The sequence below is a fragment of the Felis catus genome, chromosome F2, assembly GCF_018350175.1.
Source record: "Felis catus isolate Fca126 chromosome F2, F.catus_Fca126_mat1.0, whole genome shotgun sequence".
NCBI classification, from domain to species: Eukaryota; Metazoa; Chordata; class Mammalia; order Carnivora; family Felidae; genus Felis; species Felis catus.
Window position 1 is genome coordinate 16,056,550 of NC_058385.1, and position 23,187 is coordinate 16,079,736.

Consider the following 23,187-nt stretch of genomic DNA (forward strand, 5'->3'; position numbering starts at 1 on the left):
GCTCAGAGCCTGGAGCCTGTTTCCGATTCTGTGTCTCCCTCTCTCTCTGCCCCTCCCCCGTTCATGCTCTGTCTCTCTCTGTCCCCAAAAAAATAAATAAACGTTGAAAAATAAATAAATAAATAAATAAATAATAAAAAATAAAAAAAAGAAATATTGTTAAAATGTCAATACTGCCAAAAGCCATCTATAGATTTAATGCCATCTCTATCAAGATTTCAATGGCATTTTTTATAGAAGCTAAAAAAAAAATTCCTAAAATTTATACAAAATCACAAAAGACCCTGAATAGTCAGAGAAATCCTGAGAAAGAAGAACAAAGTAGCAGGCATCACACTTCCTGATTTATATACTAGAAAGCTATATTTCTCAAAACAGCATGGTACTGGTATAAAAACGGACAAATAGACCAAGGGGACCAAACCGAGAGCCTAGAATAAAGCCAAGCATAGAGTCAACTAATATTTGACAAGTGAGCCAAAAATACTCAACTGGAAAAAAGACAGTTGTTTCAATAAGTGGTGGTGGAGATAACTGGATACTCACATGTAAAGAACGAAACTGGACCCAAAACTTATGCCACTCACAAAAACTAACTTGAAGTGGATTAAAGACTTACTTACATAGAAGACCTGAAACCATGAAACCCCTACAAGAAAACATGGGAACAAATCTCCTTGACATGCATCTTGGTAATCATTTTTGGATATGACACCTAAAGCACAAGCAACAACAAAAAAAAAAAAAAATGGGACTATGTCAAACTAAAAAGCTTCTGCACAGCAAAAGAAACCATCAACAAAATGAAAAGATAACCTACACAATGGGAAAAAAATTTAAGAACCATATATCTGATAAGGTGTTAATATCCAAAATATGTTAAAATTCAAATAACTCAATAGTAAAAATAAAAAAAACAAGACCAAAAACAAACAAACACAAAAAAACACAAAAACAAATAACCCAATTAAAAAATGGGCAAAAGATGTGGACAGACATTTCTCCAGACAATATATGAAAGGCCAACAAATACATGAAAAGATGTTCAACATCTCTAGTTATTAGAGAAATGTAAATTGAAACCACAATGAGATATCACCCCATGCCTGTTAAAATGACCACGATCAAAAAGATTTAAAAGATTAAAAAATTCTGGCATGGATGTAGAGAAAAGGGAACACTTGTGCACTGTTGGTGGGAATGTAAACTAGCGCAGCCACCATGGAAAACAGTATGGAGGATCCTCAAATAACTAAAAACAGAACTATCACATGTTCCTGCAATTCCACTTCTGGTAATATATCCAAAGGAAACAAGAACACTAACCGGAAAAGATATCTGCACTCTCGTGTTCCTAGCACAATTATTTACAATAGCCATGACATGGAAACAACCCAAGTGTCCATCAACATGTGAATGGATAAAGCAGTTGTGGTATATATATAATGGAATATTATTGAGCCATAAAAAGCGAAGGAAATTCTACTACTTGCAACAACATGAATGGACCCTGAAGGCATTATCCTAAGGGAAATAAGCCAGACAAAGGAAGACAAATACTGTATTATCTTACTTATATGTGGAATCTTAAAAAACAAAAAACAAACAAACAAACTCATATAAAAAAGATCAGCCTTGTGGTTACCAGAGGTGGAGGGTAGGCAGAAGGGGAATTGGAGGAAGTGGGTCAAAAGGTACAAATGTCCAGTTCTAGGATAAGTAACTATTAGGGATGTAATGTACAGTATGATGACTATGGTTAATACTGCTGCATGATATATAGAAAAGTTATTAAGACAGTAAATCCTGGGTTTCTGTTGCAAGAAAAATTTTTTTTCTTTTTTTCTTTCTTTTATTTTTATTGTATCTATACGAGAAGATGGATGTGTTAGCTGAGTCTTCTGTGGTAATCATTTCACAATATATGTAAATCAAACCACCATGCTGTATGCCTTAAATTGACATATACAGTGATGTATGCCAATTTTTCTCAATAAGACTGGGAAAATGGTCGTTGTGAGTTTTTTAGGACAATTGTAATTTAACTATTTGTTTTGTGCTAATAATTAATCCAAAAAAAGATTAAAATGCAGTTCTGAAAAAAAAAGACATCTGAAGAGATTTGTGTATGTCTGATAAGTTGCTAAAATCCAAAAGAATAAAAGATCATGCTATCAAGTTTATAAATGATATTTTTCTAGTTGTTAAAAGTTCTCATTGAAAAATAAAGGAGTAAAGCACTAGATCCTGTCAAGAACAAGTACTTGCAAAAACAGAGAGGGAAGGAGGAAGTGAAGGAAGGAAGTGGGGAGGAAGAAAGGAAGGAAGGAAGGGAGGGAGGAAGGGCTTAAATCAAGAAAACTGTGCATCCTTCTCCGAGTTTGCCAGTCCTTGCTCTACTCACCTCTCAGCACTGACGGAGCAGCCCCATTGGATTTTTGAGCCAACCCTACATACCTGGACAAAGCTGGATTAGCTAATCTCTCTGTATCTAGGCATGAGATGATAACACCCCACTAGCAAAGATTATTAAGCATGCACCCGTGTTTATGTACCCTTATTTACATGTAAATTACATACAAGTTATGTTACAGTACTATATTACCTATATAAGACATATATAAGAGTGTAATTTCTTTCAAAGACTGAGATGGAAACAAATATAAACGGCAGTGCTAGTATTTCTCTTCTTTGCTCCAATGAATCACGTACGCAGTCCCCAGGATGAATGTTCCCAGCTTGGAGACCCCTGGTGAAAGCTCCTCTTAGAAGCCCCAGTTGTGAAGGAACTTCTTCACATCTGCGTGACTGTGCTGTGTGACTGTGAAGTTCTTACAACTTCTTCTCATCTGTGTGACTGTGCTTCTGCCTTCTTGATTTGCCCTCAGGTTCCCTCTTCTTCCCACCGTGAGCAGGCACCCTCATCTGAATCCCAGCCCACTCATCTGGACTCCTGAAACTATGATTTATTTTGTTTCAAATCCCTTCCTTCTGGGAGCATGACACTGCTCTTTAAGCCTCAGTCACAGATGGGGAATGTGATCTGCAAACATACAGAACACCTACAACCGCAAACGTGCCACTCACCTGGCTCAATAACTGTCTCTAGCTGGAAACTCTTGCTGTCGTGTCAAATCCTTCAGGGCACTTGGCTACTACAATGCTGCTCCTTAGGGAGTAAGATGGAAGTTGTTCAAACATAAAGCAACCTTTCAGTGTACGTCTGGTGACAATAGGTACTTTTCTTTCTTTACTCTTGGGTCACATAAAACACAAGCAGGGATATGTCAATCTGACAGACAATAGCAGCACAAATCAGAGTGTTTATTATAATACATGCCTAATATATCTTTGGTGTCAGTTGTATTGACTTTCCTATTAATCATTAGCATACTAATTAAATAAAATTCATTTATTACCACATTTTAGATTACATTGGCTTTTTCCCCTTTATGCCATCTGGTGTGTCTTCTTCTAGTACAGTCTTTCAAATATGCAATCTCAGGGTTATAAAACTCTCTGAAAATGTAATCACCAATACCACAGTTAAACAAATGCCTTCAAAGGACAAGAGAATTGCTTTGTTGAGCCTTCTGATATCAGTGACAGGAGTCAGCTGTGAGTCTGATATCAACAATTAGACCAGTCTGGAATGCTCAGCATCTCTAAAACCACAGGATTCTCTAAAATGAGGGGTGAGGGGCTTAAATTCTGGCTTCCGTTCCTCTTCTCTAAAATCCTGTTATTTTTGAAATTCTCACAGATGACTAAGTTAGCCAATTGTCAAAGGAGAAAATGTAAGAGGAGTTAAGAAAAACCTGTTCCAAAAGTGCTATTTGTAGGGAGTCATAGATGTTTGAATTTGGTTATCTCACAGGAAATACCGTGATAAAAAAAAATAAACAAAAAGCAAAAATAAATATCTTCTTATGTCTACATATAAAAAGAACAACTACAGAACAGTTCTAACACCAAAAACAAAACACAAAGTATCCTAAACGAGATAACTATCACTAAATTGTCACAAAGGACCACTGAGAATGAAAATGTAATGTTGAGAATGAAAACATAATCATACTTAACAATTACTTTATTTTTCACCTTAAACTTGATAAGCCAGAAAAACATCAGGAAAAATTAAGAGTCAGATAACAACATAACCAGAAAAATTAAAAATAAAATAGGAATATTCACCAGCACTTGAGGTCAAGCCCCGCTTTGGATGAGCCCCGCTTTCTTTCTTTCTTTCTCTCTCTCTCTCTCTCTCCCTCTCTCTCTGCCCCTCACTCACTTGTGCCCTCTCTCTTAAAACCAAAACCAAAACCAAAACCAAAACCAAAACCAAAAAGGAAATATTCACCAACACTGCATTATTCACCAATAAAGATGATTTCATTGTTAGCGATATTCGTGGGGAAAAAACACTTCCAGTTTGATTACTATATATTTCAACTTTAGAATTTCTACTGCACTCTCTTTAAAATTTGAAGTATCACTTTTTATAGTTTCCAGTTTCTTCATGAAATATTTAAGACTGAGTTTTATCTCCATAAGCATAATAAAGATGGTTTATGTTGGTCTGCCTCTGGGAATTCCACTATCCAGATGTCCCATGGATCCGTTTTGCTGGTGTGTCTGTTATGTTTATGCTGGTTCTCACTCATGTCTTCTTGTCTCTCTCTGTTATCTTTAACAGTATTGTGAAAAAAAGAAAGACAACCTTACAGGAATAATTTGAGGCTGAGGATGACCTTTGTCCTCCTCTAAGAGAAGGCTCCTTAGCTTCTGCTAGATGCTCAGGTGGATCCTAGATTGCTAGTGCACTTGATCAAACTTCAAGGTTTGGAGTTTGGGAGCCCATGGATACTGGAAGCCTGCCTGGAATCCATACAAGGGATTTTTTTTTTTTTGGTCTGGTTCACTCTCACTCCTAGGGTGCAGCCTTTTGGTGCCATATCCACAATCAGTGTTCCCCTCACTCTTGGTATCATTGAATTCTAGTTTTGGTCCCCCTTGCATCTGAGGCTATCACAAGCAGTGCTCAGACTCTCAGCTACCTGTGCAGGGTTGGCAAATATTCCACACAAAGCAAAAGTGATCCCAAATGCCAGGCTTGTGTTCTGCATTTCTGTCTTCTCACAAGTCTGGGCAAGGTAATTCTTTACTGTTTTGTCACTTATTGGGTGCTTCTTAAAAGATTTTAAAATATTTTGTCAAGCTTTTTCAGTCAATGTCAACAAGAGTGTAGTTTCAAATTACCTAGTCCATCATTAAAGGGGGAAGAAGTCCAACCATAGTTCAAGTTTAAACACCCACTGAAGGCAGAATATCATTGTCCTTTTAAAGTTTCCCATTGAAAAACTAATATATGCCATTGTTTTCTTTACTCACATCTAATTCCAAAATAAAGTATTCAGTGAGTTTCATACAAATTGTGTGATTATTTCATTCAAATATGTATTACATAATTAACCTCCACATAATAAATTTATCAGTCAACAAATATTTATTGAGCATCTACTATGTGCCAGTCTCATTTTTAGGTGCATCAGTGAAAGAAACAAAAACTTCTGTATCCTTATGACGCTTATATTCTAATGATAAGAGGCAAATTCCAAAACTTACATATATAAAAAGGTAAATTACATGGTATATAATATAACAGCACATCATATTGGAGGGTGGGACATATTAGGGAAAACAGCAAAGCTAGGTAGGAGATTTGTAGAGTCAGGACAGGGAGAAGAGTTATAGCTTTCTTCAAAGTAGACAGAGTAGGCTTCATTGAAAAGATGAAACTTCAGCAAAAACAAGAAGGTGGTGAGGGAATTACCCATGTGCATGTCTGGAGGCAGAAGAAGAAGCCAGCAGGAAGACCTTAAGATAAGATTATGTCCATCCTGATCATGGAACATCAGGGAAACCATATGACTAGAGTGGAAATAGAGAAGAAGGAGGAGGGAAGAATGAGTTACGAGAGATGATGAGGGAGTGAGGCAGGGCTTGTCACAGGGTCTTGGGGCCATTGTAAGAATTTGGGGCCAATGTCAAGTTTCCTTCTGAGTGCCCTAGGGAGCACTGCACTGCAGAGAAGGGCTTTGACCCTTCTGGAAGGGGTGCTAAGAATGGGGAGGAAAGAAAAACAGGAGAACAGATAGAAGCCCACTGCAGGAATACAGAAAACAGATTATACTGTCTCAGTATAACTCTGGATGCATTTTCAAGGCAATATCAATGACATTTTGACAGATTATATGTGCAGTATGAGGAAAAAAAAGAGGATACAAGTATATTTCCTATGATTTTTGGCCAGAGCAACCAGAAAGATGGAACTGCCATCTATTGAGAAGAGGAAGGCAATTGGAGAAAATTAGAAATGCAATTTGTGGGGGAGCCTGGGTTGCTCAGTCGGTTGAGCGTCCGACTTCAGCTCAGGTCATGATCTCGCAGTTCACGAGTTTGAGCCCCGTTATCAGGCTCTGTGCTGACAGCTCAGAGCCTGGAGCCTGCCTTGGATTCTGTGTCTCCCTGTCTCTGATCCCCCCCTCCCCCCGCTCATGCTCACACTTGCTCGCTCGCTCTCTCTCTCAGAAATACAGAAACTTTAAAAAATAAAAAGAAAATAAAAAATAAAAAGAAATAAAAAAGAAATGCAATTTGTGTTGCATTTGACATGTCTACTAGACAATGAAGACAGACACCCAAGTCGGATACTTGAATCAGAAGATAAAGGTAAGAAATCTGAAATGGATATATAAGCTTAAGACTCTCAGGCTAATAGTTTATTTTTAAAGCCATGAGATGTGATGAGATTCCCAAGGGATTAAAAACAGAGGAATAAAAGACATCAAGGACTGGCGTGCCTGGGTAGCTCGGCCAATTAAGCATTTCACCCTTGAATTCATGCTCCCAGGATCATAGGATCGAGCCCACATTGGGCATGGAGGCGCCTTAAGATTCTTTCTCCTCTCTGCCCCTCCCCCCTCACTCATGCACACATGTGCATGCTCTCTAAAATTTTTAAAAAGATGTCAAGGACTGAGCACTCAAACATTAAGAGGTCCCAATATCACCATATATATTGATTTTGGAGAGTTAAAAGGAAAAGCTGAGTGGTGGGCGGTAAGAGAACAATTTGAGGACAACAGAAGAGAATATATGAAATCAGGAAAACACAGGAAATGTGTCCAATAATTATTTACCTTTCAAACCACTCCTCGCCAGGTACTTTACCTCTTTCTATTTTCTTGGAGTTAGAAGTAGATGTCATTTTAGCTATTCAGGCTGGACCTATCAGTACACCACACTTCAGAAACTGCTTGTAACACATAGGAGATTTTCAGAATCAGCAGGTACAGAAGCTATAGAAAATAAGTTCTCCTCCTGTGACACTGCAGCCATTGTAAAATCAGCCCTGTGCAAAACTGAGATCAGGCTGAACTTATCTCCAACATCACTCCAGTTCCCTTTCTCTGTCCCATCTTCCATCCAGTGGCTCCAAATCTTCAGTCACAGCATCCTCAAACGGCCAACTGCCTAGAACTTCTGAAGCCCCAAACTCCCAACACATCTCTCCTCTTCGTCAAAACTTCTCTGTTCTCTGTCTTAGGATGTTACAGCCTTACACTCAGCTAGCAAACGAAGGTACTGTTATCTGGTAGTAACTTGCTGGACAATTTCTCTTTGAAACATTCACACTTAAAAGCTGCTTTCAAAGCAACCAAACTGACTAATGTGAATGAAGTAGGGCATTTTTTGAACAGTGACAAAGCTTCAGCATAGAAATGAAAGGAGGGGTAAGCACACTCCCACCTCAAGAGATCCTGCTCCAACTGTTCACAAAAAATACTACTAGTCGCCCTGGCCAGCAGCAGCTGGGCTGTTTCCCTACTTGATGTATCTGGGGGTCATTTTAACTTGTAATTTCCTAAGGGCAAAGTAAGACTACCTGATAAGCACCGAGCTTGCATTACAAAATACTGTAATCTACAGATTAACAGTTAACGTAGACACTCATTTCCTATAAATATTAGGTTGAACAATGTGAAATAGCCTTTCTGTAAGTCAAAAATCATCAAATATTGGCCTTTTCATTTGGTTCAATCTACTACACAGGTACATATTTAATACACAGACATAACTACTCTGTGGTTTTGTTAATAAAATCTACCCATTTCTTTCACCATTTGTGACTGCATAATTTTGTTGTTACTGTTAACAAAAATTATCCATTTCTCTTACCATTTGTGATTGAATTATCATTGGAGACACGTGTCTCCTTGTGAATGAACTTAGCCAAATGCTCTCTATAAAATGCCTTCTGCCACAAATACAGCAAGGAGTCTTAGGTCATTATTTAAGGCAGGAAGTCTATCCCAGGCTGACTGTAGCCTGTCAGATTCTTGGTGACACTAAAAAGCCCTTCTTAAAATCCTGTTTGACCTTTTCAAGCCCATTTCAGAGAAGCAATTAATGTTCTCATCATAGTAGCAGTAAATTTAACCTACAGATTTAGGTCCCTTTCTTAGTTCAAATTATAACATAAACCTTAAGCTCAACAATGTAATGTTCCTCCTTCACTAGAAGGATATTTGCTTTATGAATCCTTGTAGCATGTTTTCCTAAAGAGGGAGGCACTGAGTTTGCATGTCAGCCCTACTCCTTAGCAGATATATGACCTTGGTCCAATCTCTTGTGACAGACCCTGCCTAGATGGTCATCATACCTGTGTCCTCTTCTGCCTAGAACCACCTAAGTGCCAGGCTTCCTTGAAGTTAGGTGCGGCCATATTACCAAGTCCTTGCCCATGAAATATGAGTGAAAGTGATGTGTGTCATCCCCAGACACAGAAGTTAAAAAGAAGCACTCCTCCTCTACATATTCACTAATCTCAGCTCCCACCAGGGGCAGAGGATCCAGGGGTGGACCCTGGACCCCTAAGGATGGCAGAGCTACTAGATGGAAAGAACCTGTACTCAAAAGGCTGCACGCAGCAGACCATCCTCTCCTGGGCCCTCATTTCACTGGAGAGAAATAGACCTTGACGGTGTTAGACAACAACAAATGTTGAAGTATTAAAAGCAGTTAGCCTACCCTGTCAAACTCCCTAACCTTTTATTTCCTCATCTGTACAAAGGAAAATAATAAAACCCACCTCATAGAGTTGACGTTAGAATTAATTGAGGTAACAAATGTAAAGTGCTTAGCACAGTTTTTGGCATGGAGTAAGGCTACATAAATGCTGGTCGCCTTATGTTACCATCATCATCATCACCGCAACATTTTCTATACCCCTGAAAACAGCCCAGGGTTCCAAAAATAATTTTTTGGCAGTGCTCACCGGGCAGCATACTTCCAAGAGCCAATATCTGACCCATGCAGTCTAATAGCAGAGCTCGTGGGATATTGATAGTTTTTTTTTCTGGCTCCAAACAACGTTCATTGGATAAGGTTAGACTTTTTAATGCCTATCATTTACTGAATAATTAAAGTCATTATTTCCAGTTGCTCTTGGGCATGCAAATGTAGAAAATCCTCTTAGAGATACCATCTGATATAACCTATTTGCTATAAATCACATGTATAGCAAGAAAGTCCTTACGTACCATGCATGCTCTCTCTCTATATAAGTGCTTATTGGAATAAGGCAATTTTTTTCAGTCTCAAGTGACCTAATAATTCCCAGAAAATTTTGCTTACCAGCTTTTTTCAATGAAACACTATTTGTCACTTTGATTAGCATCGACAGAACACATCTACTTTTCCAACTGCAGTTTCCTCGAAATCCTGAGACCGCAAACTTGAACTTACAATAGTATAGACTATAGCACTGGTAGGCACGTCTTAGAAAATCCATACATATATGCCAACTTCAAAAGCAAATGTGGGTATTGGTCATCAAATACAACTTTATAAGTTATATAACTAGTTTTTCCAAAGGAAAGTATCATTTAAAGCAGATTTTAAAAGAAAAAAATATAAAAATCAAAGCTCCATATAGAAACAAACAGCCTTCTTACACACTCTCCAAAAATTCTCTAAAATCACCTTAAATAAATAATATCATTTTACACTTAAAATGTCTTCTCTTTGGCTCTTTGGCCAACATATCTAAGTGCATACCGGAGTCCCATACTTGAGTTGAAGCCACATAGAATGTCAAGAATCACAGGCTTTCTTTACATTTAACTATCTACTTAAATCTAAGCTTAACAAGCAAGTGTGTTTTGTTTTGCTACACCTTTTTCCAAAAGTGAATTAAGATGGTTTATAAACACATGTAGAAAAAATTACTTATGGTGAGATTAAACAAAAATACAGAGGAAATTAGAAGACAAAGGGAAATAGGGAAGAAAAATAAAGGTAAAAGTTGAAAAACGCAGCAAATATTGTGAACTTCTAATCACTTCATCATTAGCCACACATTTTGCTCTGAGTTTCCTGGAAACCAGTGCAAAAAGAGAATCATGATCAATTACATAATTCACAAAGTTGATAACTATAATATTGTGAACAATGCCCCAATAAATATCCTTACACAAAATAAAATATTTTCACAGGGCTTTTTATTTCAACTTCCATAAATATATTTCAAAAAATTTAAGGCAGTGCCTGGGTGGCTCAGTCAGTTAAGGGTCTGACTTCGGCTCAGGTGATGATCTCACCATTCATGAGTTCAAGCCCCGCGTCAGGCTCTGTGCTGACAGCTCAGAGCTGCAGCCTGCTTCAGATTCTGTTTCCCTCTCTCTCTGCCCCTCCCCTGCTCTCTCTCTCTGTCTCTTTCTGTCTCTTTCTGTCTCCCTCTCTCTCTCTCTCTCTCTCTCTCCCTCTCTCTCAAAAATAAACATTAAAAAAACTTTTTAATTAAAAAAAATTTTAAAGACTCAATAGGACAAATGTCAAAATAAAAGGTCATATTACTTCCTAATGAGTCTGTGGAAACTCCTGGACAAGGCCAAGATTATGATGCTTTTATTTGTGGAGGTAGGTAGAACTGTATTAATCAAAGCTTTCTACAGAATTGATTTTGGGTGTTTTTTTGAAGGATGTACAAACTAATGTTTCCAAACGAAGCATGAAGGAAAATATATGAGAATCACTGATCCAAGAGTGGTTCATAAGGAGAAAGCAGGACTTGAAGGGAGAATCTGGCTAAGGGACAGAGGGAAGGAAGAAGGAAATAGAAGGTACATGCTCTTATCGGGATGGGAGGGGTGGGGGAAACATAATGGAAGGTCTTTCTTTTTTTAACATTTATTTATTTTTGAGAGACAGAAAGAGGCAGAGCAGGAGCAGGGTGGGGAGAGAGAGAGAGATGCAGAACCTGAAGCAAGCTCCAGGCTCTGAGCTGTTTGTTAGCACAGAGCCCGACACGGGGCTTGAACTCACAACATGAGAGACCATGACCTGAGCTGAAGTCAGAAGCTCAACAGACTGAGCCACCCAGGCGCCCCATAATGGAAGGTCTTTAAGCACTCATATCAGTACTTGGTGTCTGATTCTCTGGATAACAAGAGCAAAAGAGACCAACAACGAATATAATGTGAGAGCATGTGTGGTGAACCATTCTAACTGAAACCCACAAATAACTGAATGAGTAAAATCAGGGAAAGGAAGACTCAAATGTGAGAAAGATTTTATGGTCCAGCTGAGTTTGGCTGTATCATTGGGACCTCACTTTTCCATTAGTTTGTGAACTCATCAAGAGGACAATGGGGGTAGAGAGGAGAGAGAAGAGGAAGGAAGACTGCCTGAATCTTATAACTTACTTATCTGTATTCACAGTATTCAGCGCAAGAAGGAGATGTAGCTGACATCCAGTTTTAGTTTGTTGTTAGAAAAAAGTACAGCATCCAATTTGTTCAACTGAAATTATTTACGGTGACTTATATTTTACAAATGAGTGGATGGTAAGGTAAGGAAAAGGAGGCATTAAATATCACCCCAAATATTAGCAATGGAAAACAGAATGAGAGTAATGTTCTGAGCTAGGAAGTTTGGTATTGAGCAGCTATAACTACAAAGTTCTTTGCCATATTGTTTTGAGTGGCAGCAATTCAACCAAGAATGAGCATTCTTGTGACAAAAAATGGATACATACTTCAGCAAAAGAATGACATATTAAAAAGCATGATGTCCTCTATGTACATCATAGAGCTTATCAAAAATAAAACTTATTATTTGAAGCTTATTAAAAATAAAGTAAAAAGGTAGAATAACAATAAAATTTAGCTTCATGGAAGGAACACTTACTTGTTTGGAGTCCAAAGACCAGGGATTGGATCTCAATTCCAATGCAAGTTCTTTGCCCGACTTCTGATAAGTCACTTTATGTCTGGGTCCAGGTTTTTACCAACTATAAAGTGGGGTGAGGTGGACAAGCTCAGGGGTTTTCAAACTGTGCTCTGCAGACCCCAGGTGTCCTGAAGGAAAGGTGAGGCCAAATGGGCCAGGTCTGAGCATGTTATCAGCAAATTAGATTCACCCTAACCTTTTAGCTATAGCTATTAAAAAAGACTTCCATACAGGGATTCTTTAGAAAAGAGATCTACTACTTTCAAAAAGCTAGAAAACCGTATGGTACACAATCTCTGGTGTCCCTCACATTTGTCATAAATCCCTCTTAAGTTAGTAACGTACTTGAACAAAAAGTGTAAGCTGATATTGTTGCTTCCATCCTGCAAGGTGGAAACAAGCACAGAAAATCTAAGCAAAGTCTCATTAACAAAAATTCCAAGACTAGCATTCCAGTCAGCTGAATATCAAGCCAGAGTTCATACTTCCAAAAGCCTGAAAGCCCTCTATGTTAGGAGAGAATTCTATCAGGTGATTTGGTTATGTCACAATAAGCATACAGGCACATGATGTGGTCTCGATTGATGAAGTCATTTTACATAAAATGCATACATAAACATTTGCAGCAATGTGTTTATTTTTTTAATATGAAACTTATTGTCAAATTGGTTTCCATACAACACCCAGTGCTCATCCCAACAGGTGCCCTCCTCAGTGCCCATCACCCACCCACCCCTCCCTCCCACCCCCATCAACCCTCAGTTTATTCTCAGTTTTTAAGAGTCTCTTATGGTTTGGCTCTCTCCCTCTCTAATTTTTTTTTTCCTTCCCCTCCCCCACGGTCTTCTGTTAAGTTTCTCAGGATCCACATAAGAGTGAAAACATACGGTATCTTTCTCTGTATGACTTATTTCACTTAGCATAACGCTCTCCAGTTCCATCCGCGTTGATACAAACGGCCATATTTCATTCTTTCTCATTGCCAAGTGTATTCCATTGTGTATATAAACCACAATTTCTTTATCCAACATCAGTTGATGGACATTTAGGCTCTTTCCATAATTTGGCTATTGTCGAAAGTTGCAGCAATATGTTTAGAGTCCAGGGGTTTTTTCCTCTGAGTTTGGCCTTCTCTGAACTGCCCCACCCCCTTCTCAGTTTGGGTTCCTATTGCTATATGAATTCTGCATCTTATAATTACAGTTTGATGAACCACGAACACACACACACACACACACACACACACACACACACACCCTGCTACTTGACAATGAAAACTCAAAAGCCTACAGTTGTGTCAGGGTAAATTATGTAAAATGTAGCTGTTTTACGAAATTAACATTTGATGAATATGTTTATCTTTTTAAGATACCAATTTAAGTAAGATTAGCACTACTGAGCCAAAATGAGCCATAATTTATATAAAGCAATATTGAAAGCCCTGAAGAACAGTTTTGGCATTTAAGGTAGATTACAATTGTGTCTGAATTTGTTTAAAAAGCTAGAGTTATCAGGGCACCTGGGTGGCTCGGTCAGTTAGGCATCTGATTTCAGCTCAGGTCATGATCTCGTGGTTCATGAGTTCAAGTCCTGTGTCGGGCTCTGTGATGACAGCTCAGAGCCTGGAGCCTGCTTCGGATTCTGTGTCTCCCTCTCTCTCTGCCCCTCCCCTACTCACACTCTGTGTGTGTTTCTCTCTCCTCAAAAATAAGTAAGCATTAAAAAAAAATTTTTTAAGCTATTGTTATCAAGATTGCACACTTACATAGGGCACTTATAATACAACCTAACCAATAAACGCTTAGTGTTAGTTTAAAAAATTCTGTCTTGACTTAACCACCATTATTTGGGGTCTCTGCTACACAGAGACAAGCATCCCAATTAGAGCAACCTGCTTACACTAACACGAACATGCTAGAAGTAAATATAACTTATTTTACATTACATGGTAGAGATACCACTTTTCAATGAAAACCAAAGGAAGAATTAGTAACAAGTTCTACAAGCATCAGCTTTAAAAATTAAAAAATTTGAAATTCTTTCTTCCTTCTTTCTTTCCCTCTCTCTCTTTATGAAACATTCAATCTAAAAGCCATTAGACTGAAAAGTGAAAAGTAGAAATCTGAGAGAAGGGAGGGAGATGCTGACTGGCAAAATTTGTACATACAGGGGACGTTGGTCAAATATGTTAGCACATACAGGCTAATGGGAGCCAGGAGAAAAACTATCATCAACACTGTGCTGCTGAATCTGAATTTGAAGTGTTGATATGAACTCAGGATTTGTTTTAATATAATTTATTGTCAAATTGGCTAACATATAGTGTGTGCAGTGCGCTCTTGGTTTTGGGGGTAGATTCCCATGAACTCAAGATTTTCAATATAGATAAATACTTATAGAAACAAGTCTAGTAGCTGTGTGCATGTAGATATATACACATATATATACATACTCCCTAGCTCTATGGACTGAGTCTGACACTTCAGTAGTAACGAGCACACCTAGCACCCAGATCCTGATTGCTGCATACTATTCCTGATTACAAGGAACCCAGGGCTCCTTGCAGAAATGGCTGATTTCAGGGCTGAGTCAGGGAAAATACAGGATGAGCCTGGAGCATTTTGTTGTCTCAGATGGTAAGGAAGTGCTTACAGAGTGATGAGCACATATCAAAAGGACATAGAAGCCAGCTTAAAGAGGCTCCCACTGGCCAATTTAGGACTGTGTGAGTGTCAAAATAAAGATGGCAATAAACTATAAACCATTAAATAAGAAAAGAATCCATGAGTCTATACTGACATACATAACATACATACACGAGAAAGCTTTTCCTTACAATGGAATGCCATCTGATGAATATGGGAGGAATTATAGAATCAGAAAATCATCATTTGGTAACCATGATAGTAATAACTAATTCACCCAAGAAACATCAAAGGATGCTAAAGCTAGTGGGTGAAAGTTTGATGAGGAATGGGATATTTACATAATCTCAGAGTATGTCCCCACAAAATACTTAGTGATTACAAAGGGTAACAGAGGGTTACAGAGTAACTCTATGATGGGTATTTTAATCAATAAATCAAGGTTATCACTGGCAATAGGACAAATAAAATTGTGGGTACTATCTGATAGAATACAATGAGAACACAGCATCAATTCTGTGATATTCCTTCTCAAAATGTATAGCTTGAATATAATCATGAGTAATTGTTAGACAAACACAAATTAATGGACATCCTACAAAATGGCCTAAAATCTTTACAAGTTCAAGATCACAAAACTCAAGAAAAGAATGAGGAACTAATCCAGACTAAAGGAATCTATAAAGACATGACCACTGAATCCAATATATGGTCTTGGATCGAATCAAATCTCTTCACTATAAAGAATGGCAGATGTGTTGGGGCGCCTGGGTGGCGCAGTCGGTTAAGCATCCGACTTCAGCCAGGTCACAATCTTGCGGTCCGTGAGTTCGAGCCCCGCATCAGGCTCTGGGCTGATGGCTCGGAGCCTGGAGCCTGTTTCCGATTCTGTGTCTCCCTCTCTCTCTGCCCCTCCCCCGTTCATGCTCTGTCTCTCTCTGTCCCAAAAATAAATAAAAAACATTGAAAAAAAAATTAAAAAAAAAAAAGAATGGCAGATGTGAATGGGTCTGTGAGTTCCATGGCTATAATGTAGCATGCAAGGCAACTGAGGTCAGGTAATACCCATGGCATGCAGGGTTATGGAGCATCATGTCAGCAACTTGCTCTCAAATGGTTTGAGGAAAAAAAAATTTTTCTTTGTACTACTCTTATAACTTTTCTAGAAGTGTGAAATTATTTCAATTTTTAACACAACCAATTATTTATTATGAAAACAGTAAACACTGAATCTATCTTTAAATTCTACTCATAAAGCTGTTGTGACAATTAAATGAGTTAATACCTACAAAGCATTTATAGCACAATGCCTGGTACAGGGTAAGACCTTAAAAATACAGCTATATATATAGTACAGTATATCACAATATTAAATCACAAACACATTCCTCATCCCACTGGCAACTGAGTATGATCAGCAGAATCAAATGAAAGGACTCAATCTGATGGCTGGAATTGTTCCTGCCATGAAGCAAATGTTAGGACCAGATGACCTTGAGGCACCATTTGTACTTAATTATGTCTGGTCCCATAGTGCTAATTACCATATTTCCTCAGCCCTTTCATAAGCATCCTCCTGATTAAACATCATTTATTAGGCACAGTACAATGTATACCACATAACCAAAACATTATAAGGGCTTGATTAAATATTGCATTTTTCCGGGCTCCTTGTGTACCCCTACCCACTCTGACTTCGTAAATGAAGAACTTGATTTGAAGGGTCTCCTCCAAGGACACCAAGCAGGTTGACAGAAACAAAAGCAAATATCTAGAGAGTGACTGACCTTGCTTCCCATGCTGGTTCCAAATGACCAGCTAAACTTACCAAATTTAAAGATACGGTTCCAACTCAGCCAAGTTTTAATAATAGTAACCCTAGTTCAATTTGTCCCTTTTGAACTTCAACTTTGCACTCAGCTCCATATCCAAAAGTACTGTCCCCTAAGGCTTCATGCAGCATTTCAAAATAATTTTATAAGATTTACTCTGTGTAGAAAGCAAAACCCCTTTATTTTGAAAACTGGCATTGTAAAAAACAAAAGGGTGGGAAGGAAAAGAAAGAAAAATGCAAACTGCTCAGACCTGGTATCTAATTCTGCTCACACTGCCTTATTCCTGGCTCACACAGCTCACTTTGACATCAAGGGGCGCTCTGCCAGGAAAAAGCCACATGGACTGCCGAAGGGAATCGGAACCTGACCCTCTCATCTCCCACTCCTCCCCCTTCTCCAGGGCCCCACTGCCAGCTTAAAAACAGTTAATTGCCTTTTCATACAAAGAGTTTGACAGCCACTCTCCCACAAACCACACTAAAATCTTACCCCCTGTATGGTTTGTGAAAAAAAAAACTGTTTCCATTTTTAGGAGAGCATGAGACCTGGCCCATTTTATTTAGAAATTAATAATAATTCTGAGTGCTCTCTTTTCTCTGTTCTGGAAGAGCAGTGAAGCAGCTCTGAAATGAAGAATTTACCACTGTGCGTGCCAGGACCAAAACAGATGGACCAAAAAAGTTTAGATGATGAATCTGAAAAATTGGACGACCTTTGTTATACCCCAAAAGTTATAAAAAATTAGAAGAGCAAAACTTCCATTTGCCAGCAAGATTCTCTCCAATTTACAAATTCCATACTGTGTCTTCAGGCACAGAAGTAAAAGCTCACACCATTCTCTAGATGGCCAGACCTATCTCCTCAACCATCAGTCGACCTCAGTCTCTTTACATGAAAAGTCTAGAAAACTGCTCCTACCTCCTCACGTCAGTAAGAAGAAGGAAGACTGGGGAACTCAACTCAGGCTCACATGACATCCTGAGATTCCTGAGGCTGGACTAAAGGATCAGTGCATTTCATTAGAACACAATCCAAATGAAACCAAGAACTGATTCATTTTCTCAGGTGGGTGACTAAATTCAGGCTGCTGCCTATTCCCAACTGAAGTTACTCTCCTCACAGATTTACCCATGATCAGAACTGATGTAATAAATTGCAAATTCATAGAGTGTAATCGGATCAGTGCAAATCCAGCTCCAATACAAAATCCATTTAAAGCATCTGCTGTATCAAACATGGGTCAGCGGCACGTAACTGTGTATATGTTTGAGGCAGAGATATGGCATGGCAAATGTTTACTTCATAGATATTCTGAATAATTCCTAGGCAATGTATAAAATGTACTGTTGTGAATTTACAATACAATGTATAAATTAAGAATGGTGAGGCAGAGACATCCAAGATTCACCCAAACCCAGCACTGCTCTACTTCTGCAATATGGGAGAATTACACTTCCATACCACCACTGTATTTGTATGGGGCAATGCAAGTAGTTCTAACCAATGAGCTGTGGGAATGTGTCATTTTGGAGCTAGAGCATTTAATTGCTAGAGTGACACTTTGATCTCTACACTCTGTCAGCCATAGTAAATCTTGAAGCATCGTGCTGATTGGTGGAATCATAAGACAAATGGGATGAAACTAAGAGTACAGCCCCTACAATCCATGAGCAATCTTTTTCTTCCTGATTTAATCTACTGAGGTTTGAGGGATCTTTGTTACTCCTGTCAATGCCTACATTACACACTTGGCCTAAAATACACGGTCCCTAAATATTCTTCAGTCTTACGGCACTTAGCAAAACAGGTACAGGGAATATCAGGTCCCCAAAAGAAGTAAGAAGCGTATGTCAAGCCTTCTATGAGAACCTCATGAGTCTATCATGGATAGGAGGGCAGGGTCACTCATGTGTGGTCATATAGGAAGCCTCTGAAGGCATGGTCACTGCAGTTATGAGTTAGCTACAAAGCCAGTATCAAAAAAAGGAGGCAATTCAAAGTCCAGGGAAAAGAGATGAGTCTTAAACTCAAACGAATATGGTTAGGCACTAAGTTATTCTTTGAAATTCTACCAGCACGTAATGCTGTCTCACATGACTTATATGGGCACCAAAATATACACAGGGACTCTTTCTCTCTCTCACTCTGCCTTATGCTAAAAAACACTACATGAACTGTGACCAAAAAGAAAACATACAAAAAAAAGCTCTTAAATCCTTTTAATTAAAAATTCTTAGAATCCAACTAATCCTACAGATCAATTTTTATTTATTTAATTTTATTTGCTTTCCAAAATAGCATCTGAATAATTTCTTCAGACTTTATCTCCCTTCTGAAATAATTGACCCAAATACCAATCACCAGCCTCACACTATTTAATTCATCTTCTCTCCTACTTTAAACAGGTACCTTGCACATAAGTCATAGAATCACAGAATCATGATTTTTTTTTTTAATCTTAAAGGGGACTTAGAGACTAACATCTATCTCCCCTATGCCTTCAAAAAATAAAAAATAAGCAAGGCTGAACAAAGAAACAACAGCCAAATTTTTAAAAATAGTTTCTCAACCTATAGTTTTGGTCTGTTTTTACCCACCAGATTCTTCTATATCCTGAATAAAATAATGAAGCATCAGAGAGGCCACTATATATTCACATAAACATACCAGGAAAATATCCTAATAATAATTAAATCAGAACACAAGCTGCTGGGATCCCTTAGGTTTTTTTATTATTATTAATAGCAAGATGTTATCATTTGCTCACATTCTTCAGCTTATTAGGAAACTTGGACAGTAATTTTGGATCCTGAGTCAAAAGAACTAATTAAATGATAAATGTCACTTTTTCTCCCAACTTACACAACTAGAATTTTGAATAACACATTCTTCTATTGTGCCAAACCAAGAGAGAAAATATTACTCTTTTGGTCTTTAGAGGACCAAATGGGACTCATAAAAGTAATTAATTTATAAATAAATGGGACATTTTATATTTACTAGAAGTTTACATTCTTGCTTTTTTACAAAAGGCAAAGGCATTCATGTCCTCTAAGCATATCACAAACATGAATTATTCACCATTTTGATAAAATCCTAAATGGCTTTAAAATTATCATTATCCCATTTACAAATGAAGTTCAAAAAGGCAAATTTATGTGTACCAAGCTTGTCTTACTCCAGTAAGACAGTGGTAAAACCTGGTCTGGACTCCAAATCTTTTTTTTTTTTTTCACCTTAAAGATGTATTACAGCCACAGAAGTCAACATTCTTGTTCCCTCCTGCCTTTCCCCTACTTCCTATAGAAAGAGAGAAAGAGAGAAAGAAAGAAAGAAAGAAAGAAAGAAAGAAAGAAAGAAAGAAGAAAAAGAAGAGAAAAGAAAAAAAGATAAGATACCAATAGATCCATCCATCAAGAGAAATTGTCAATGTTTAACAAGTAAAAATATACTAAATAATTCTTTTCTGGTTCATATCTTTGTATCAGTCATATGTCCTTATACCATCCTCAAATTCTCCATCCCCTTAAAAGAACAGATAATATCCCAGGCATTAACAAACTACATCAATTTGCTGTTAACTGGTATTTTCAGGAATGGAGTAACAATAATAACTAATATTTATTAAGTTGACTATGTGCAGGCACTTTCTTTTTTTTTTTTTTTTTTTAATTTTTTTTTCAACGTTTATTTATTTTTGGGACAGAGAGAGACAGAGCATGAACGGGGGAGGGGCAGAGAGAGAGGGAGACACAGAATCGGAAACAGGCTCCAGGCTCCGAGCCATCAGCCCAGAGCCTGACGCGGGGCTCGAACTCACGGACCGCGAGATCGTGACCTGGCTGAAGTCGGACGCTTAACTGACTGCGCCACCCAGGCGCCCCTGTGCAGGCACTTTCTAAAAGTTATAGCCATGTTAGTTTATTGTACCATCAGAACACCTCCATGAAGTAGAGACAGTGAACATTACCCTCACTTAACAAGGAACTACAGCACATAGGGGCTACCTATCTTGCCCTGTGGCAGTCTGGGACTCAGACTCAGTCCTGGAGTCCCACTGTACTCCACACGCCCTCTCTTGTTAATCCAGTAATACGTCTAACAAAGAATTATTGCATGCAATTCTTCAATCATTTTCTAAGTCACAATATAAAAATCACATAGCAGTAGAACTGTAACTAATTCCAATTTTCTCTAGTGATTCAGAAAACATATCAATACTTTCAGGAATTTTAGGATCAGCAATCATAAAATGGAAATAATAATAGTCTACCTCAAGAGACCTCAGAGGATTGAGAAAACTTAGATGAAATGCTTCACCATAGTATATGTTCAATAAATGGTAGTTATTATTAAATTGATTAGATATTTGTACAATTAAATTATAACAATAGAAATTACAATATGAAGAAAGAATACTTGGTTCTTTCTTCTAATAATGTTTTACAATACATTTATATATCCCTTAAAATAATAGATTCCCAAAAATAAGGTGTAAATTGAAATATTCATAAAATAAGTCATACTTTCCCATTTAAAGACATTTTTATTCAGAAATACTTCATTGTCTTTATGTTTAACAAAAAATTTTTTTAATATTTATTTTTTAAAGAGAGAGACAGAGCAGGGGAGGGGCAGAGAGAGAGGGAGAAAGAGGATCCAAAGCAGGCTCCACGCTGACAGCAGAGAGGTTGATGCAGACTCGAACTCACAGACCACAAGATCATGACCTGAGCCGAAGTCAGACACTTAACCGACTGAGCCACCCAGGAGCCCCTAACTATATTTCAATTAACAGTAACTGCTAAATCTTCAGCTTTACAGTTTTTCAACCACGAGTCTGTCAAGGGATTTATAATCAATCAAATATGCAATTACTCTAAAGATCTAAATATTTATAGAATCTTAAAGTAAATTATTTTGTAATCATATAATAGTGTTTTGTAATCAATAATCATGACGATTTTGTAACTTCAGATTTTTATGTCTGAATTTTCTCAAAGTGGGAAAGAAGAAACGCTGAAAAACATTCCACTCCACCTAGCTCTCCTTTTCCCTTGCTATGAAAGGCAAGTCCTTGAGTTTATCAGACTGAACCCAGATTACTGAAGCAGAATGAAGATACTATAAAAGGAACACATTCCTTTTCATTTCTCTCTTAACACAAATTATATCTTGTTTCTTGAGATAGGACACTACAGAAATAAAGAATGAAGAGTCACTCTGAATATGAGTTTCATATAAACCTATTTCTCAGAAAAGAAAAAAACAAAACAAAACAAAACAAAAAAACAGCAATGCAGGAACATGATGAAGCCTACCTAAAGCCAGCAAGGAAACTCCACAGCTATAACTTCCTGACTTTAATTCTCCCCTGTAGGTCTCAGAGTGGATAATTTCATCCCTTAGATGGTCAGGCTTTGAGAAACATCTCTCTATAGGCCACGGCCAGCCAAACACAGGGTGTACACCTAATCAAGGTTAAATAACTAATACATTAAGCACATCAAATTAGTAGTATTGTTTTTTAATTTTTACTGAGGTACAACTTATATACAGTAAAACACACAAGTTCAAAATGTATAGCTCAGTGCAGTTCTACACAATTCCATTCACAAGGAACCACATCCAGATCAAGATATAGATCATTTGGCAGGGAGAGACCAAGAAGGAAACATAGGAGGCCCCTGAACTTCCCTCCTTCCGTGGACACAGCAAATGTACAGATACATATGAAGCAATTCTCTCTAAGACAAAAACCAGGAACGAGTTGGGTGACTTCTACACATTAGCAAATGAAAGTAGGAAAGTCTGAAACAGGCTCTCACCATAAACCCCACCCCAGCACAGCACCATACAATCAGAAGCAAACCTCTAAAGTGACAGCTTCTTCCTGAGGAGTGAAGGGACAGACCCCAAAAAAACAACTATTGCTAAAAGCCAATAGGGCTTGCATTCACAACTCCCACAGGACTGTAGCAAAAAAAAAAAAAAAAAAAAAAAAAAGTAGCAGTTCTTTAACAGACGTGTGAGCATTCCCCATGGCCATCCCCCCAGGGCCCAGTGCAGAAGTAGCACACAAAACACCCATCTCCCCATCTTTCACTGGAAGGAATTTGACTACATACTTTACAAGCTGCGGCCTGAGGGTCTAGCTTCTAATTAACATGCATATAAGGGTTGACTAAGATCTTTGCTGGAGCCTAACAGAGCTGCTGGACACTTCCCCTGCCTTCTCCCTCTGGCTCACTCCAACAATCAACCAAGTCCCCAATGTCTCCCTGGAAGGAGTTTATCCACACATCTAGTGCTCCAACTTTTACAGCTATCACTCAAATGATGGGACTCCAAATCACCTAGCTCTGACAGTCACTGGGACTTGCATTCAAGAGTCTCACAGGACTACAGCAAAC

At 38.1% G+C, this 23,187-nt stretch overlaps 1 long non-coding RNA gene across 2 annotated transcripts in view; it reads right to left on the bottom strand.

Annotated features, from left to right (window-relative positions):
* LOC123383108 overlaps positions 1-23,187 on the bottom strand; it is a 72,838-nt gene that overhangs the window by 17,375 nt on the left and 32,276 nt on the right. The window contains exons 2-3 of one of the 2 annotated variants that reach the window (XR_006592490.1): positions 12,253-12,422; positions 3,088-3,169 (exon numbers count right to left, since the gene is read on the bottom strand). This is a non-coding gene — a long non-coding RNA (uncharacterized LOC123383108). The remainder of the gene's footprint in view (positions 1-3,087; positions 3,170-12,252; positions 12,423-23,187) is intronic. The other variant, XR_006592489.1, reaches the window with a different exon arrangement.